The sequence below is a fragment of the Thamnophis sirtalis genome, unplaced genomic scaffold, assembly GCF_051295495.1.
Source record: "Thamnophis sirtalis isolate CommonGarterSnake01/CBP01778 unplaced genomic scaffold, rThaSir2_p1.2 scaffold_6, whole genome shotgun sequence".
NCBI lineage: Eukaryota > Metazoa > Chordata > Lepidosauria > Squamata > Natricidae > Thamnophis > Thamnophis sirtalis.
This window is the reverse complement of record NW_028261386.1, coordinates 1,794,217-1,814,216: the sequence shown is the minus strand read 5'-3', so window position 1 is coordinate 1,814,216 and position 20,000 is coordinate 1,794,217. Positions and strand designations below refer to the sequence as shown.

The following is a 20,000-nucleotide window of genomic DNA, read 5'->3' as shown; positions in this document are numbered from 1 at the left end:
ATAGATAGATAGATAGATAGATAGATAGATAGAATAGATAGATAGATAGATAGATAGATAGAATAGATGATAGATAGATAGATAGATAGATAGATAGATAGATAGATAGATAGATAGATAGATAGAAAGAAGAGATGGATGGATAGATGGATACCAGTACATAGATTGAGATAGATAGATAGATAGATAGATAGATAGATAGATAGATAGATAGATGGATGGATGGATGGATGGATGGATGGATGGATGGATGGATGGATGGATGAAAGAAAGGATGGATGGAAGATAGATAGATGGATTGATGGATGGATGGATGGAAGGAAGTTAGATAGATAGATAGATAGATAGAAGATAGATAGAAGATAGATAGATAGATAGATAGATAGATAGATAGATAGATAGATAGATAGAAAGAAGATAGATCGATGGATGGATGGATGGATACCAGTACATAGATTGAGATGGATAGATAGATAGATAGATAGATAGATGGATGGATGGATGGATGGATGGATGGAAGATAGATAGTTGGATTGATGGATGGATGGATGGAAGGAAGTTAGATAGATAGAAGATAGATAGATAGATAGATAGATAGATAGATAGATAGATAGAAGATAGATAGAAGATAGATGGATGGATGGATGGATGGATGGATGGATGGATGGATGGATGGATGGACGGACGGATACCAGTACATAGATTGTGATGGATGGATGGATGGATGGATGGATGGATAGATAGAAGGATGGATGGATGGAAGATAGATAGATGGATTGATGGATGGATGGATGGAAGGAAGTTAGATAGATAGAAGATAGATAGATAGATAGATAGATAGATAGAAGATAGATAGAAGATAGATGGATGGATGGATGGATGGATGGATGGATGGACGGACGGATACCAGTACATAGATTGTGATGGATGGATGGATGGATGGATGGATGGATAGATAGATAGAAGGATGGATGGATGGAAGATAGATAGATGGATTGATGGACGGACGGACGGACGGACAGATACCGGTACATAGATTGAGATGGATAGATAGATAGATAGATAGATAGATAGATAGATAGATAGATAGATAGATAGATAGATAGATGATGGATGGATGGAAGATAGATAGATAGATAGACAGACAGACATTGAGATATAGATAAAAAGATAGATAGATTGAGATAAATAGACAGTTAAACTGAAATAAATTATATAGACCAGTGATGGTGAACCTTTTTGGCACTGAGTGCGCAAACTGGAATGTGCGTGCATGCGCGTGCCAGAGTGCTGGAAACTCGAAGACCAGATGGCTGGTGCGCATACGCATGCCTGCCAGAGGATTTTCGGCATCAACATTTGTGCCCACCAGCTGGTCTTTGCATGTGCCAGAGCACCGGAAACCCAATGTCCAGCTGGCCAGCATGCGCGTGCCTGAAAACGATCCTGAAAAGCAGCCTGAAAACGGCTGGAAACGACCTGAAATTTTTGGGGCCATTTTCAGGCCGGTTCCTGGTGCTCTGGATGCCCACGAAGACCAGCTGGCTGGCGTGCATGTGAAACCAGAAGAGCAGCTGGCAATGGCACACATGAGAGGGCTCTGCGTGCCACTATTGGCACGCCAGTGGTGGGTTCCTACCAGTTTGGCCCAGTTCAGCCAAACCGGTAATGGCATGCCAGCCTGGGTCGCAGAACTGGCAGCGATCCAGGCTGGCCACGCCCCCGAACCAGTTCCCTACCACCATCTTGTTTTTGAGTTCTGTGCATGTGCAGAAAAATTTCTATTGGACAGTGCATGTGTGCGCATGCATGCAGAGGGCATACAGCGTGCACCCAAAGTGCGCCCACAAGCGAAGTGGCAGTAACACCAGCCGGAACCCACCGTGTATGCCACAGGTTCGCCATCACGGATATAGATAGAGGTGAGAGAGAGAGAGAGAGAGAGAGAGAGAGAGAGAGAGAGAGAGAGAGAGAGAGAGAGAGAGAGAGAGAGAGAGAGAGAGAGAGAGAGAGATAAAGAAAGTGAAGGAGATGAGAAAGAGAGAAAGAAGTTTAGCTAAGGTAAGGGAATAAGAAATGATACTAAATTATATCTGGGTTGGTGGAAATACCATCCCAAGGAAACATAAACTGAGATTTAAAATAGACCCCAACAACAATAAAAAAAGAAAGGGAGAGAGGAGGAGAGAATGAAAGGAAGATGGGGGAAAGAAGAAAGAGGTAAGGAGAAGAGGGTGGAAGGGAGAGAAAGAGAAGGAGAAAGGGTAGGAAAAGGAAGAGGAAGAGTAGGAGTAGGAGAAAGGGAAGGGAAGAAGGAAGGGGAAGGAGAGGAGGATAGAAGGGAGAGAAAGAGAAGGAGAGAGGGTAGGCAGGGGAAGAGGAAGAAAGTTAAGGGAAGAAGGAAGGGGAAGGAGAAGAGGATAGAAGGGAGAGAAAGAGAAGGAGAGAGGGTAGGCAGGGGAAGGGGAAGAGGAAGAGGAAGAGTAGGAGTAAGAGAAAGGTAAGTGAAGAAGGAAGGGGAAGGAGAGGAGGAAGGAAGTAAGTAGAGAAGGGAGGGAGGGAGAAAAGAAAGGGAAAATAATGTAGTGTTACAACAGGAGGAAGGGATGGTAAATAAAGCATCCCCAACTGTATATTACAACCTATTAAATGAAATAATAAATGTATAAGAATGACAAATGTAAAGAAGAATAACAATTATGTGAATGTATACTTAAAATGGTATGTAAGGGAATAAAAAATAAAAAAGTGGGGGGGGAAGGAAGAGAGAGAGAGAGAGAGAAAAAAAGAGACAGGCAAACAGATAAATATTGTGAACCTGAAGTTGAATCTATCCTTTTAACATCACCAGGAATGTTCTTGCTACTATTTCAACCATCCTGCCAGCCTTCCAACCTCGAAATGATTCCATTCTGAGCTCAAAATATTCTCTCTCGTATTGGAAGCAGAGTCATTCTAGGGCTAGAAGACTCTGGATGAGATTGGAAAAGCCTTCCTGGACTTATTCCACCTTTGAAATAGGGTGACGCACTTCACACTTCAAACATCTTGCATGCTTCGACCCGTGCTATTTAAAAAGATGCAATTATTTGCGCACGCCTCGTTTTAATCGCCTGGCAAGAGGATGCGAAGGGCAACTCCTGACCTCTGAAAAACATCCATTTGGGAGTCCCCAAAAAGATGCTTTTCCAAAAGCAACTGGGTGGGGGGGTTTGTTGTTGTTTTTTGGAAGATATTTCGCTTCTCCTCCGTGAAGCTTCTTCAGTTCTTCAGAAGAAGTTTCTTGGAGGAGAGACGAAAGGTCTTCAAAGAAAAAAAAAAAAAGAAAACCCAAGAAAGTCCGGTTGGGTTTTGGCAAAAGCCCGCTTGGGACAACCACAGCCTGGATGACTAAGAATCTCCACAGGCATCCATTTTGGGAAATAGCTCCCTTAGGGAGGTCTGTAAGCATGGTAAAATAAAATCAAAATGGCGGCCTCAACTTTGTGATTGAAGCTCTTTTGAAGGGTGTTGTAATGTCTACACTCTGGAAGCCTTCGTTTTCCTTCTATTGTTGTTATTAGTTGCGAAGTCATTTCCAATCTATCGCGACCCAATGGACAACGTTCCTCCAGGCCTTCCTGTCCTCTACCATCCTCTGGAGTCCATTTAAGCTCACGCCGACTGATTTGGTGACTCCATCCAGCCACCTCCTTCTCTGCCTTCTTCTTTTGCCCTCCATCTTTCCCAGTGTGAGGCTCTTCTCCACGGAGTCCTTCCTTCTCATTAGGTGGCCAACGCCTTTGAGCTTCCTCTTCAGGATCTGGCCTTCTAAACAGCAGTCAGGGTTGATCTCCTCTGACCGGTTGGATGGCCTTGCAGTCCAAGGGACTCAATGCAGGAGTCTTCTCCAGCACCAGAGTCCAAAAGCCTCCATTCTTTGGCTTCCTTCCTTCTCATTCGGTGGCCAAAATCTTTTGAGTTTCCTCTTCAGGATCTGGCCTTCTAAAGAGCAGTCAGCGTGGATCTCCTCTAGGACTGACCAGTTGGATGGCCTTGCAGTCCAAGGGACTCAATGCAGGAGTCTTCTCCAGTACCAGAGTTCAAAGGCCTCCATTCTTTGGCTCTCAGCCTTCCTTATGGTCCAACATTCACAGCCATCCATTGCAACTGGGAAAACCATCGCCTTGACTAGACACACATTTGTTGTTGACAGAGGGATGTCTCTGCTTCCTTCTACACAGAGACATATATCTTAAGTTTGTTTGCCTTTTTTTTTTTTGGTACTTAAGATAACCAGCAGAGAGATTCAGGTCTCGTAAGCCAGATTTATGCATTATCTGCATGCCGCAAAGATGAAAGTCTTCGTGTTGCTTGCAAACCGTTCAAAGCCAGCACCAGACGGGCTGTTTATCCCCTGGGAAATTTGAGATGTTAGCAAAGAGGGTCCCAGACAAAATGTTCGGTTGTTTTTTCATATCTACCTGGCGATGCCGGCTGAAGGCTTCCGTGGAAAATTACAGGTCAACCCTTAACTTGCAATCGTTCGGTTAGCAATCGTTCCAGAGGTGGTACTCAGCGGGTTCTGACCAGTACGATCTTCCTTGCCACCTTTTTAAAGTGAATCATTGCACTTGTTAAGTTGGTAACACATTGTGACTTTGCTTGTCATTGCAAAAGGTGACAAGATAGCCATCTTGTTTGAAATGGTCTAGGGCAGGGAAGGCGAACGTTTTAGGCACCGAGTCCCCAAATCAGAACATGCTAGCATGCAGTTGCATGTGCGCATGTGTGCATGTGCTGGAGTGCCAGCCAGCTGGTCTTTGCTCACCGGAGGACCAGAAACCTGAAGACCAGCTGGCCAGTGCGTGCATGCCTGTTTTCCGGGCCATTTTCAGGCTGTTTTCAGGCTGTTTTTTGGGTTATTTCCAGGCCAGTTTTTGGGCCGTTTTCAGGCCATATTCCGGCACTCGCAAAGAGCAGCTTGCCGGCACGCATGTGTTCCAGAAACCAGAGGAGCAGCTGGTGATGGTGCATGTGCCCAGAGAGAAGGCTCTGTGTGCCACCTCTGGCATGTGTGCCATAGGTTCGCCCTCACGGGTGTAGGATCTCCTGTTTGAGCAGAGGGTTGGACTAGAAGGCCTCCAAGGTCCTCTCTGTTATTCCTTTCTATTAGTCTCTTTACAAGCTGTAAAGGGTTCCTTCAGACCTGCCAATGTGGACTTCAATTCCCAGAATTCCTGAGCCATCTATCTCTATCTCTATCTCTATCATCTATCTATCTATCTATCTATCTATCTATCTATCTATCTATCTATCTATCTATCTATCTATCTATCTATCTATCTATCTATCTATCTATCTCCCAAATCTCTCTTATCTCTCTCTTTCTATCCATCCTTATCTATGGTGTCTGTCTGTCTGTCTGTCTGTCTGTCTGTCTGTCTGTCTGTCTGTCTGTCTGTCTGTCTGTCTATCTATCTATCTATCTATCTATCTATCTATCTATCTATCTATCTATCTATCTATCGTCTATCTAATATCTCTTTCTCTCCATCAATCCTTATCTATGGTGTCTGTCTGTCTGTCTGTCTGCCTGCCTGCCTACCTACCTACTTACCTATCTCCCCCTCTCATCTGTCTGTCTGTCTGTCTGTCTGTCTAATATCTCTTTCTCTCCATCAATCCTTATCTATGGTGTCTGTCTGTCTGTCTGTCTACCTACCTACCTACCTATCTCCCCCTCTCATCTGTCTGTCCGTCTATCTGTCTAATATCTCTTTCTCTCCATCAATCCTTATCTATGGTGTCTGTCTGTCTGTCTGTCTGTCTACCTACCTACCTATCTATCTCCCCCTCTCATCTGTCTGTCTGTCTGTCTGTCTGTCTGTCTGTCTGTCTGTCTGTCTGTCTGTCTGTCTGTCTGTCTGTCTGTCTGTCTGTCTGTCTGTCTGTCTGTCTATCTATCTATCTATCTATCTATCTATCTATCTATCTATCTATCTATCTATGTCTATATATCTATTACAAGATGTTTGTTAGTGTTCCTTCAGACCTGTGGACTTCAACTCCCAGAATCCCTGAGCCAGCTTGGCTGGCTCAGGAATTCTGGGAGCTGAAGTCTACGAGTCCTAAAATGGCCAGAGCTGCCCACGCTTGTTCCTGGGCCAAGAGCCTCAGCCTCCAGCCTCTTCACATCCCAGACTGTGACACATTCCTCCTCGGAGGGAGCAGCAATCCAAGCCGCCACAGGCCGCTGGCATCCTCAGCATTCCAAGTACTTAGGCCTGGCACCTCAGCCAAATCAACAGGCCTCTACAGACGTCCAGCAATTTCTCACACCAGCCTCGCATCAGCCCCGTCGGCGCCTGCCGAGCCAACATTGTCTGGTCAAGCAGAGGATTCAGGAGTTCAGACCGAAAACATCAAGCAGGCCGGATCAAGTGACGCTCAGAAGGGAGCAGCTCAGAAGGGTCCGGCGAGAACCTACCTCGCTGGACCTTCCTGAAATTTCCCCAAAGTGTTAGTCAGCCATTCTCAAGTGAATGCCTTTTTTTTTTTTTGGCCTAGATTGGACTTCGATTCCCAGAATCCCTTAGTAGCCTTTGCTTCGCACTTGGAGTGGAGGCCACCAGGTTGATGAAGATCAAGTAAGAGAAATGGTGGGCTATTAAGCTGGTGGGTCTAAGGGCCCAATTATCTGGTACTTTCAATCTCTCTCCCTCTCTTTCTCTTTCTTCTTCCCTCCCCATTCATATCTATCTTTACCCCGTCTGTCTGTCTGTCTGTTTGTCTGTCTGTCTATCTATCTCTTTCTGTATGTATGTATGTATGTGTCTGTCTGTCTGTCTGTCTGCCTACCTACCTACCTACCTACCCACCCACCCACCCACCTACATATATCCTTCTATCTATACCTACCTTTCTCCCCACCTCTATCTCAACCGTCCATCCATCCATTTATCTATCTAATCTCTTTCTTTCTCTCCACCCATCCTTATCTATGTTGTTTGTCTATCTGTATGTCTGTCTATCTATTTATCTATCTATCATCTCTCTCTCTCTCTCTCTCATCTTTCTTTCTTTCTTTCTTTCTTTCTTTCTTTCTTTCTTTCTTTCTAATCTCTCTCTTTCTCTCCACCCATCCTTATCTATGGTATCTGTCTATTTCTCTATCATCTCTTTCTCTCTCTCATCTATCCATCTTTCTTTCTTTCTAATCTCTCTCTTCCTCTCCATCCATCCTTATCTATGGTATCTGTCTGTCTATTTATCTATCTATCATCTCTTTCTCTCTCTCATCTATCCATCTTTCTTTCTTTCTTTCTCTTTCTTTCTTTCTTTCTTTCTTTCTTTCTTTCTTTCTTTCTTTCTAATCTGTCTCTCCATCCATCCTTTATCTATGCTGTCTGTCTGTCTGTCTGTCTTATCTATCTATCTTTCTATCTATCTATCTATCTATCTATCTATCTATCTATCTATCTATCTATCTATCTATCTATCATCTCTTACTCTCTCTCCACCCATCCATCCCATCCCATCTCTGTCTGTCTGTCAGTCTGTCTGTCCGTCCATCCTTTCATCCACCCATCCATGCATCCACCCATATCTCTCCATCCATCCCTGGTCTACAGAGATGCTAATTCCTGGAACTGAAGGTCACAATAACATCCACGGTCCATGTTCACTTCATGCATCTCGGGAGTACAACAAGACAGTGGGAGGAGCGGTCCTTAACCCCTCGACCCTGAAGGAGGAGCGGTCCTTAACCCCTCGACCCTGAACTCCTCCCTTGGTTCCTCTAGGTTTGCCTTGGGAGACAACAAGGCTTCCTAGAACCTGGATTTTGGGAAGCTAGAAGATCCTTAATTCCGAATGGCAAGGGCCCAAATCCACAGGAACAGCTTTTCAATAACACAACCCTGAACAGGTCTCCTTGTAGATCCATCCCATCCCACCATGTTTCTCTCCATTCCCTGGGTTTGATCACCTTTAGCCAGTTTTCTCTTTCCCTCCTCCTCCTCCTCCTCCTCTTCCTCAGAAAGTGCCTTTCTCTTCTGATAGGCGCCAGTCAGAGAAGGGTTAAGAAAATGTTTATGGCAAGGCTGGCTTCAGAGTTGAAAGTAATGTGATCAGTAATGAATTTTGCGTTACATTAGGGTTGTATAAATGGACAGACAAGCACAGACACCAAGTGGCCAGGAGTCAGGGCTAATTTAATGAGGCTAAAATAGAGACAGCACCAATTAGACGCCGGGCCAGCTCAGCGCTCCTGCAGGGACCGCAAATGAATAGGTACAAATCAAATTAGGGACTAATAGAAGCAGTATAACAGAGGGCAGTCAATGCTAAATGCATTTGGGCCTTATGACCTCCCTGCTCTGAACAACAGAATCCTAAATTTGGAGGAGAGAGAGAGAGAGAGAGAGAGAGAGAGAGAGAGAGAGAGAGAGAGAGAGAGGATAGGGGAAGACAAATGCGAGAGAATGAAAGAGGAAGCGAAAAAGAGAAAGACTATGAGAAAGAAAGAAGGGCAGAAAGAGAAAGAGAGAAAATAGGAAGAAAGAAAAGAGAAAAAGAGAGAAAGGGAGGGGAGAGAAAGAGAAAGAAAGAAAGAAAGAAAGAAGACAGCAGAAAAGAGAAAGGAGAGACAGAGAGAAAGAAAGAATATGGGAGAAAAAAGAAGAGAAAGAGTGAGAGAGAGACACAGAGAGAAGGATAGGAAGAAAGGGAGCCAAATGAGAATGAGTGAAAGAGAAAGAAAAAAATGAGAGAGGACAAGAAAGAAAGAGAGACAGAAAGAGAAAGGGAGAAAAATAGGAAGAAAGAAAAGAAAGAGAGGGGAGAGAAAGAGAGAAAGAAAGAGGCTAGCAAGAAAGAAAAAGGAGAGAGAGAGTGAAAGAGAAAGAGAGAGAATATGGGAGAAAAAAGGAGAAAGAGAGAGAGAGACACAGAGAGAGGGATAGGAAGAAAGGGAGACAAATGAGAGAGAGAGAGAGAGTGAAAGAGATAGAGAAAGAGAGAGAGAGGATGAGAAAGAAGGGGACAGAAATAGAAAGAGAGAAAAATAGGAAGAAAGAAAAGAGAACGAGAATGAAGAGTATGAGAAAGTGAGAAAGAAAGAGAAAGAAAAAAGAGGATAGCAAGAAAGAGAAAGGAGAGAAAAAAAGGGAGAATATGGGAGAGAAGAAGAGAAAGAGGAAAATAGGAAGAAAGAGAAAGAGACAGAGAGGAAAGAAAGAGAGAAAGAGACAGAGAGGAAAGAAAGAGAGAGAAAGAGATGGAGAGAAAAGAGAAAGAAAAGATAGCAAGAAAGAGAGGAAAGAAAGAGAAAGAAAGAGAGAGGGAGAAGAGAGAAAGGATAGAAAGGGAGAATGCGGGAAAGAAAAAGAAAGGGAGAGAAAGAGAGAAGAAAGAGAAACAGTGAAAAAGAAAGAGAAATGAGAGAAAGACAGAGAGAAAGAGCGAGAGAGAGAAAGAGTGAGATTAAGAGGATAGGAGAATGATAATCAAGGAAAGTCTTGCTTGCAAGAGAGAGAGAGAGAGAGAGAGAGAGAGAGAGAGAGAGAGAGAGAGAGAGAGAGAGTGTGTGTCTGGAAAATAGCAGTAGACTTATATACCGCTTCATAGGCCTTTCAGGCCTCTCTAAGCGGTTTACAGAGAGTCAGCATATTGCCCCCAACAATCTGGGTCCTCATTTTACCCACCTTGGAAGGATGGAAGGCTGAGTCAACCCTGAGCCGGTGAGATTTGAACCGCTGACCTGCTGATCTAGCAGTAGCCTGCAGTGCTGCATTTAACCACTGCGCCACCTTGGCTCTTTTAAATAAAAATATCTGAGCATCAGCCATTTTGCACACGCAAGGAGTGTTCCTTCCCCAGGGAACAATGCATTAAAAAGCCCCCCACCCAAGACCCACAGTGCCAAATCGGATCGCTTTCGCGCGATCATCTGATGCTCAGAGGAAGAGAGCTGAAATTCCCACCAACCCGGGCCGGGCGGAGGAGGGCTGGCTGGTAACAAGGGAATTCCTTGGCCAGGACTGGCAACGGCTCTCCGAAAGGATGAACAATGCAATCCATGGGGAATCCACATCTCGGAAAGTCACAATAGACTGTTGCATGTATCTGCGTAAATGGGGTGGGGTGATGGCTTTGGGGTGGGGTGTCTGGGGAGACAAGTCAAGACCAGACAACGCAAGTAGTCCTCGATTTACAACAGTCCGCTTAGCGACCGTTCCCAGTTGCAACGGCGCTGAACAACCTGACTTACGACAGTCCTTCACACAATCGTTGCGGCATCCCCGTGGTCACGGGATCGAAATTCAGGCACTGGGCAACCGACTCACATTTATGACGGTCGCAGTGACCCACGGTCATGTGGTCCCCTTTTGTGACTTTCCGACAAGCAATTCCGACAACCGGGGTCAATCCACAACCGTGTTATCGGCTTCGCGTTCGGCAGCAATTCACTGAACAACTGTGGCAAAGACAGGTTGCAGAAAGCTCACAACCGTCTCGCTTAGCGACAGAAACGTTGGCCTCAGTGGCAGTTGTAAGTTGAGGACTACCTGCACAGGGCAGAGGAATGTGCCTATTTACTTTCCTTCAACTGCTCTCAGCTACGGCTATTTTTAAGGATGCCTGCATTGGAGTTATGGCTGCCTCTCCCTCTCTCTCTCTCTCTCTCTCTCTCTCTCTCTCCCTCCCTCCCTCCCTCCCTCCCTCTCTCTCTCCCTCCCTCCCTCCCTCCCTTTCTCCTTCCATCTTTTCCCCTTCTCCCTCCTTCATCCCCATCTTTTCTCCTTCCACTCACCTCCCCTCTTCCTCCTCCTCTTCTTCATCCCCCTCCCCCTCCTCTTCTTCTCCTTCTCCTCCTTCCTCCTCTTCTTCTCCATCCCCATCTCTTCTCCTCCTCCGCCCTGATTCTCCTCCTCCCTTTCTCCTTGAATCTCTTCCCCTTCTCCCTCCTTCATCCCCATCTTTTCTCTTCCCCTCTCCCCTCTTCTTCCTCCTCTTCTTCTTCCTCCCCCTTCCCATCCTCTTCTTCTCCTCCTCCTCCTTCCTCCTCTTCTTCTTCATCCCCATCACTTCTTCTCCTCCCTAATCCTTCTCCTTCCATCTCTTCTCCATCTCCCTCCTTCTTTATCCCCATCTTTTCTCCTTCCCCCTCCTCCCCGCTCTTCTTCTTCCTCCTCCTCTTCATCCCCATCTCTCCTCCTCCTCTCTTCCTCCTTCTTTCTCCCCATCTTTTCTCCTCCTCCTTCCTCTGCTTCCTTCCCCCCCTCCTCTTCTTCTCCCCACCATCCCGTGATTCACTCAACAATTGCGGCAAAATGTCCATAACATTGGAAGTGACTCACTTAATCACTATCTGGCTTAGGAATAGAAATTCTCGTCCCCGTTTGTGGTCGTAAGTCGAGGTGCTTCCAGATAGTAAAACAGATGTTTGGGTTAGCGAAAGAATGGAGAGCAGATGGACAGAGAGCGAAAGAGAAAGAGAGAAAAAGAGGAAGGGAGGGAAGGAAGGAAAGGGGCGAGCAGGTGCTAATAGCATCCTGAAGGAATAAAACAGAAATAAGCTTTATTTTAAGAGACGCGGCCATCTGGATTCATGAGTAATTCTTAAACTGAGCCCCAGATAGTTTAACATGCTGCAAAATACACGTTTATTCAAGAAATGGAATCTCTCAAGACGCATAAGAGGCCAATTTAATGAGGCCTCCTCCAGTACAGGAAGTCCTCGACTTACAACCACAATTGAGCTCAAAATTTCTGTTGCTAAGCAAAACAGTTGAATCAGTGAATTTTGTCCCATTTTACGGCCGGTCTTGCCACAGTTGGTAAGTGAATCACGGGCAGTTGTTACCTTAATCACACTATTGTTCAGTTCATCTGGCTTCCCCATTGACTTTGTGTGTCAGAATGTCGCAAAATGTACCCCGGGACAACTCACCATGTCCAACTCACTATCGCCAACTCACCATGGCCAACTCACTATGGCCCACTCATCACAACCAACTTGCTATGGCCAACTCACTATGGCCAACACACTATTGCCCAGTCATCACAACCAACTTGCTATGGCCAACTCACTATGGCCAACTCACCATGGCCAACTTGTTATAGCCAACTCACCATGTCCAACTCACTATGGCCAACTCACCACGGCCAACTCACCATGGCCAACTCATCACGGCCAACTCACTATGGTCCACTCATCACAGCCAACTTGCTATGGCCAACTCTCTATGGCCAACTCACTATGGCCCACTCATCACAGCCAACTTGTTATAGCCAACTCACCATATCCAATTCACTATGGCCAACTTGCAACAGCCAACTCACTATGGCCAACTCATCATAGCCAACTTGCTATAGCCAACTTGCTATAGCCAACTCACCATGGCCAACTCGCCACTGCCAACTTGCCACCGCCAGATTGCTGCGGGACAGCTCACTGCAGGACAAGAGTTACACTAATATCAAAGAAATAGAGGAATAGAGTCATTAAAGAAAGAGGTCAAAGGAGGGACAGAATGAAATGTGAATTAAAATATTTTATTCTTTATTTTAAATAATTAAATAGAATTTCTAAATTGTCCCACAGCAAGTTGGCCGTGGCAAATTGTGCTAAGAGTCCCTTCTGAGCAAAGTCAACGGAGAAGTCAGACTCACACAGCGACCACATCACTAATGGAATAACCACAGCGGTTCGCTTAACAACCACGGCAAGAAAAGAAAAGGATGTTGGTGACTGCAAGTCTGATTTTATTGGCTTCATCCGGGTTGATTTTGGTGAGTAGCTTCAACTCCGCATATGATGTCTTCAGTGGGGATGCGTTTAGGGGTGACTGCAAAGTTGAATCCTCTGGAAAGGACATTGGTTTCAGCTGTGGGGAGGGTTCTGTCTGATATGTTGTGTACTGCTTGTTTCATGAGCTGCTGTGGAGGAGGGTTGGGTTTCTGTGGTTTTTCTAGTCGGTGGAGTTTGTCGGTGTGTTTATCTGTCATGTAGGAGATTTCTATTTCGGCTCTCCAGAGGACTAGTTGTTTGGATTTATCCCAGAGTGCTGGGTGGATTTTGTTGCTGAGTTTGGGGTGAAGAATGAGTAGGTCCCGGTTGCTTTGGTCTAGTAGGAAACCCCAAAGACAAAATCCAGCTAGAAAACCAAGGAGTCTGTGAAATACCATGCAAAATCTGCCCTGCAACATACATAGGACAAACGAACAGGAGAATAAATGCAGGCATCGCGGAACACAAGAAGGCAGTCAGAAAAGAAGAAAAAAATTCCTCCCTTTTCCAGCACCTGAAAGCAACAGGACATGAAATTGATTTTGAAGGAACCAGGTTAATCTCTAAAACTGAACACTTCAACAAGAGAATAATTATGGAAGCTATCGAAATAGAGAAACACCCCCACAACATGAATAAATGTGACGATACCTCCCACCTCCCAGACATCTGGAAACCAGCCCTAGTCATCAAACGAGCCCCACCCACCACCCAGGCTGTTACAACACGAAACAACAATAGACACACAGCCAGCACCAATGAGCACCAATCTATCAATCATGATACAACCACACAACCAATCATTCCACTTACTGAAACAAAGCCAGCACGCGATACCCCCACCTAGATTTATAGAAAGACGGCAGCTCCGACACGCTATAAGCTGAAAACACCAGCCTGAAGATGGCGAGTGCGAGACCTCGTCAAAACGTTGCCAAGACAATCTCAATCTTACACGGGGAAAAACCCGAATATAAGACCAGCATATCTACAACTGTGAAAATCTACATATATATATATATATATGACTACTCCTGGAAACACCAAGCCTGAAGTAGCCTGAAGCAGCCTGAAGATGACGAATGAGACTTCGTCGAAACGTCGCCAAGACATCTCCAATTCTACGCGGGAGAAAACCCGAACAACTAGAGACCTACATACCAACACCCGCAAAAACCTCAGAAAATATATATATATAATATATATATATATATATATATATATATATATATATATATATGTGTGTGTGTGTGTGTGTGTGTGTGTGTGTGTGTGTGTGTGTGTGTGTGTGTGTGTGTGTCCGTCCGTCAGTGTCCATTTTTACACGTTTTTCATCTACTCCTATTAATTCCATACAATACATCTTATATCCTTCTATACACATATATTTCTCTTATATTTCTTATTCCGTACTATTTTATATACAGCCTATCTTACATTTTCCCCCTCTTGTTAATTCTGCGCATTGGTTTCTAGGGCAGCTGTGTGGCCTCTGACGTCGAAAAAACTCTTGCCTTTTCTTGGGAACAATGCGGTCCTGGAGAATTTGTGAATGTTCCCCCCCCCTTTTTTTAAAATTCCCAAGTCCCCTTTCTTTTCGTTTCCTTGGAAGGGATAAAATTACGCTTTTCCTACATTATGGATCATTTCCTATTCTTCCGTCTGGTTCCCTCGTAGTGCCAACATCCGGAGTGATTTTTTTAAACTTAATATAGAACATTATGCGAAACTGAAAGTCCAATTTATGTGGGGGGGTGTTGGGGGGGGGAACCCTGTCTTTTTAACAAGGAAGGCTGTACAGGTAGATCTCGACTGAGAACAATTCTTTTAGTGATGGTTCAAAGTTACAACGGCACTGAAAAAAGTGACTTACGACCGTTTTTAACACTTACGACCATTTCAGCACCCCCCAGGGTCACGTGATCAAAATTCAGGCATTTGGCAACTGGTTCATATTTATGACCATTGTAGTGTTCCGGGGTCCTTTTTTACGACCTTCTGACAAGCAAAGTCAATGGGGAAGCCAGATTCACTTAACGACCGTGTTGCTAACTGAACAACTGCCAACCGTGGCAAGAAAGGTCGTAAAACTGGGCCAAACTCCCTTGACAAAGGTTTTCCCTTAGCAACTTAAATTTTCTGCTCCACTGTGGTCGTAAGTCGAGGATTACCTGTATCTGGAAAGGGCAAACAAGAGGAGAATTTATTTTTTGGCTCTACGGGCAGTCCCCGACTTACAACTCTTTGTTTAGCGACCGTTCAATATGACCATGGCGCTGCAAAACAGGACTTAGAATCCATCCTCGCCTTACAACCGCCACAGCATTCTGAAGGCTGTGTGATTCACTTAACAACGGCGGCAGCAAAGGTTGTAACGCGGGGCGCAATTTACTTAACAACGGTCTTGCTTAGCAGTGAACATTTTGGGCTCAGTTGCGGTCGTAAGTTGAGGATTACTTGTATTCTGCCGCAGTCTTGGTTGGCTGCAAACACCCCACCCTGAGTAGAAACCACATTTTTTTGCACAGGGGTTACTCACTTCTCGGCTATGGGCTGCCCCAAAACATGAAGAGAAGGTGGCAGAAGAGGGCTGCAACCTTGGGTGTCCCTCTTGCCAGTCAACGTATTACGAGGACCAAAGATTTTAACAGGGAATGTTAAACGTGTTAAAAAAGTTTTAAGAGATCCGTACTAGCAAATCCAGCCCTCGTCAGTAAAGGATGTTCAAAATGACCACTCGGAAATTTGAAAGAAATTCTAAAACACACAGAGAGAAAAACAGCAGAAGAAAAATTCTGAGGGGGAGCAAAAGGACTTTTGCTTATAATTTAGAATTCGTTCCCACCCTCTCTTCCTCCATCCATCATCCTTCCTTCCTCTCCATCCTTCCTTCCTTCCCCCCTGCCTCCTTTTCTTCCTTCTATTCACCTCATTCCTTCATTCTCTCCATCCACATTCCTTCTCCTTCCTTCTTTCCTTTCCTTCTTTCCCTCCGTCCCTCTCTCCCTCCATCCTTCTCTTTCCCTCTATCCATCTTCCTTCCTTCCTCTCCATCTTTCCTTCCATCTTCCCTTCCTTCCTTCTTTCCTTCCTTCTTTTATTCTGTCTATTCACGTTCCTTCTCCTTCCTTCTTTCCTTTCCCTCCGTCCCTCTCTCCCTCCTTCCATCCTTTTCTTTCCCTCTATCTTCCTTCCTTCCTTCCTTCCTTCCTTCCTTCCTTCCTTCCTTCCTTCCTTCCTTCCTTCCTTCCTCCTTTTATTCCATCTATTCACCTTCCTTCTCCTTCCTTCCTTCCTCTCCCTCCTTCCTTCTATCTTCCCTTCCTTCCTTCTTTCCCTTCCTCCTTTTATTCCATCTATTCATCTTCCCTCTCCTTCCTCTCCATCTTCCCTTCCTTCCTTCTTTCCCTCCTTTTATTCCATCTATTCACCTTCCTTCTTTCCTTCCTTTCTCTTCCTCTTTTCTTCCATCTTCCCTTCCTTCCCTTCCTCATTTTCTTCCCTCTATCCACCTTCCTTCCTTTCCTCCATCCACCTTCCTTTTTCCTTCTCCTTCATCCCTTCTCTCCATCCATCTTTCCTCCCTTTCTCCCTCCCTCCCTCCTTCTCTTTCCCTCTATCCATCTCCTTTCCTTCCTCCCTTCCTCCGTCCCTCTTCCTCCCTCCCTTTTCCCTTTCCCCTCTGATCTTTTTCTACCTGGCCTACCTGTGTACCTAGCTCCAGTTCGGATGCTCTTGGGATTCCTTAGCTTACACTCAAGACAGGAATTTGAATAATTGGCCCTCCTGCTCAGAGGAAGGGGGGCATTTTCCGAACGCCACTCCTGCTCACCCAACGCGGAGAGCATTTGCAATTTGCCAGCGTTCTCGGATCCCCAAGGCCTCTTGAGCATAATCTCCTAAGAGCCATACCATTTATGTTAATGGGCCCTTTAATTTACCACCGTAATGGACTCTGATGAAGATGGATTAATTTGGATTAGGGTAGCCGGCACTTTGTCGAAGACAGATAATTACACACCCCAATTCTCCTCTGTGCAAGGCTGCCAACTGTTGTGCACACACGTGGGGGAGGGGTTGACATTCCCGCTGGGCACAAAGGGGGTGCGAGGAAGAATAAGGGTGATTTGGGGGTCACGTCTCAGAGTGAAAGCAATACGGTACAATAGCTGTATGGCTAATATTAATCAACTGGATCATTTATTGGAATATCACAGCTTTTAAAGCTCACAGCCTTGGTTGAAATGCATTCATCTATCCTTCCCTCCTTTCCAGCCTCTGACCATCATATGAGATGCAATGCTGGCTTAGACACAGTAGAACAGCCTCTCCCAACTTCTGTTCTGCAACCTCCAGAATCTCCCATCAACGTGGACCCATCAATGAGTTAGCAATTGCAGCCCCTGAAGGTTTTCCAATTAAAGGACACCACCATCATACCTAAAATGGGACTAGAATACACTATTTCCTGGTGATTGGCCCCAAGTCACCCAGCTGGCTTTCATGCCTAAGGCAGGACTAGAACTCACAGTCTCCAGGTGATTAGCCCAAAGTTACCCAGCCAGCTGGCTTTCATGCCTAAGGCAGGACAAGAACTCATTGTTTTCTGGTGATTGGCCCAAAGTTACCCAGCTGGTTTTCATGCCTAAGGCGGGACTAGAACTCGCTGTCTCCTGGTGATTGGCCCAAAGTCACCCAGCTGGCTTTCATGCCTAAAACAGGACTAGAACTCACTGTCTCCTGGTGATTGGCCCAAAGTTACCCAGCTGGATTTCATGCCTAAGGCGGGACTAGAACTCACTGTCTCCTGGTGATTGGCCCAAAGTCACCCAGCTGGCTTTCATGCCTAAGGTGGGACAAGAACTCACTGTTTTCTGGTGATTGGCCCAAAGTTACCCAGCTGGTTTTCATGCCTGAGGCGGCACTAGAACTCTTAGTCTCCTGGTGATTTGCCCAAAGTCACCCAGCTGGCTTTCATGTCTAAAGCAGGACTAGAACTCACTGTCCCCCAGTTTCTGTTGCTTTTCCCACTAGAGCAGGGGAGCAAATTGGATTTCTTTGAGGGCCAGATCAGCATTGTAGGTCTCCTCTGTGGGCTGGCATGGATGTCTGTGTGGGGGCAGGACGGATGCCTCCTGCAGCCCCCTGCCAGCCAAAATGGGGCACGGCGGGTCTGTGTGCAGCCCCCCACCCCACCCCTCGTTTTCACCCTCTATGGCCTCCTGCAGCATTCTGCTGGCTGTTTTAGGGATTATTTTCTGGATTGTTTTCGGGCCCGTTTTCAGCCATTTTTGGGAGGGTTGTTTTAAGGTGGTTTTGGGGGAGCATTTTTGGGCCATTCCCCATGCTGTTTTCTGGCCGTTTTGGGGGTCATTTTTGGATGGGCTTTTGACCCATTTTCGGGTCATTTTAGGGTGGTTTTGAGACTATTTATGGGCCGTTTTAAGGCAGGTTTTGGGCCATTTTTGAGCTGTTTTGGGCCCATTTTAGGGTGGCCTTTTGTGCTGTTTTAGGGTGGTTCTCTGGGGTGGTTTGGGGGTGTGTTTGTGGGGCATTTCAGGTTGTTTTTTGAGCCATTTTTGAGGCTGTTTGGGGGCCATTTTGGGGTTGTTTTAGGGAGATTATTTGCGCTGTTTTAGGGTGGTTCTCTGATGCGTTTTTGGGGTGTTTTGGGGCCTGTTTTGGGAGGTATTTTAGGGTGCTTAATTGAGCCTTTTGGGGGCCTGTTTTGGGGTCATTTTTTCGGACCGGCATAGTGCTGCAGGAAGCCATGGGGGGTGAAAACGAGGCGTGGGGGGTCCCCACGCGCGGCCCGTTTTAGCCACCAGAGACCCCATGGGCCACTCCCATCCTGCCCTCTGAGAGTGCACTATGCTAGTTTGGGAGCGATGGGATCTGTAGTCCCTCAGGTTCGAGCAAAGAAAGGGCTTAGGAAAGTAACCAAGCAAACATCTGCAGGGTTTTTTCTGGGGGGGCGGGGGTGTTTAAAAACCCAACAACAACAAAGGGACAAATTGGAACCTATTTCCTCCATGAAATCCCAGCCTGATCCGGAAGCATTTATAGCCCTCGAGGTCAGGGGCCAAGAGCTGAAAACCGGGAGCCGATCGGAAACTTCCTCCATCCCCAGAATCATGTAACCCCAGAGAGCCTCTGCGGGAACATCTGTGCTTTAGATTCAAGGCCTTTCTGGACCATTCTTGGGCGGGGGAAAAAAAAGGCAGTAAGGGTATGGCTAGCTGATGAGAGCTAAATAGCTTGAAATAGATCTATACTAGTTTCCCTTTATTTATTTATCAGCACAAATGCAACACAAATGTAACAAAGGCAACAGTAAAAATATTGGGTTTCTGCCTGGATGGTCTCTTGTGACGAGCCGATAGACAGAGAAAGGAAGCAGTGTGCTTCCTCCCATATTTGGGCATACCAGGGGTTGTGACACAACACATACCCTATTTCCCTGGCCTAGCTGATAAAGGAAGAGAGCCTATGGCTTAGTGGCTAATATAACTGCCTGACATGTAATACAGCCCAGGTTCGATTCCCAGTAAGGGTATGGCTAGCTGATGAGAGCTAAATAGCTTGAAATAGATCTATACTAGTCTCCCTTTATTTATTTATCAGCACAAATACAACAAAAAAAAAAATGTAACAAAAAGGCAACAGTAAAAATATTGGGTTTCTGCCTGGATGGTCTCTTGTAACGAGCCGAAGGACAGAGAATGGAAGTAGTAGTATATTTGGGCATACCGGCGGTTGTGTGTGTGTGTGTGTGTGTGTGTGTGTGTGTGTGTGTGTGTGTTGTGTGTCTGTGTGTGTTTGAGCTGATAAATAAATAAAGGGAGACTAGTATAGATCTATTTCAAGCTATTTAGCTCTCATCAGCTAGCCATACTCTTACTGGGATTTGAACCTGTGCTGTATTACATATTAAGCAGTTGTGTTAACCACTAAGCCACAAGGTTCTCCTCCTTTATCAGCTGAGCCAGGGAAATAGGTATGTATTTAGTGTCACTATGGCTATATATATATATTGCAGAGTTCCAGGAATATACGGGAAGGGACGAGCTGCAGCCAAGCCCAGTTGCTTTATAAATAGGGTTCCTGCGAAATGCCCTTCTCTGTGGGCATTTTTACCCACAGGACCCCCCCCCCCCACTCCCCCAGGGAAGAACGGAAGGTTATTAATTGAATGAAAGGAAATCACCGTTGGATAAGAGAGGAG

General features: G+C 45.6%; 1 protein-coding gene across 6 annotated transcripts in view; it reads right to left on the bottom strand.

The window, feature by feature from the left end:
* BCAS3 (BCAS3 microtubule associated cell migration factor) overlaps positions 1 to 20,000 on the bottom strand; it is a 686,211-nt gene that overhangs the window by 25,762 nt on the left and 640,449 nt on the right. The gene's annotated exons all lie outside the window — the stretch shown is intronic.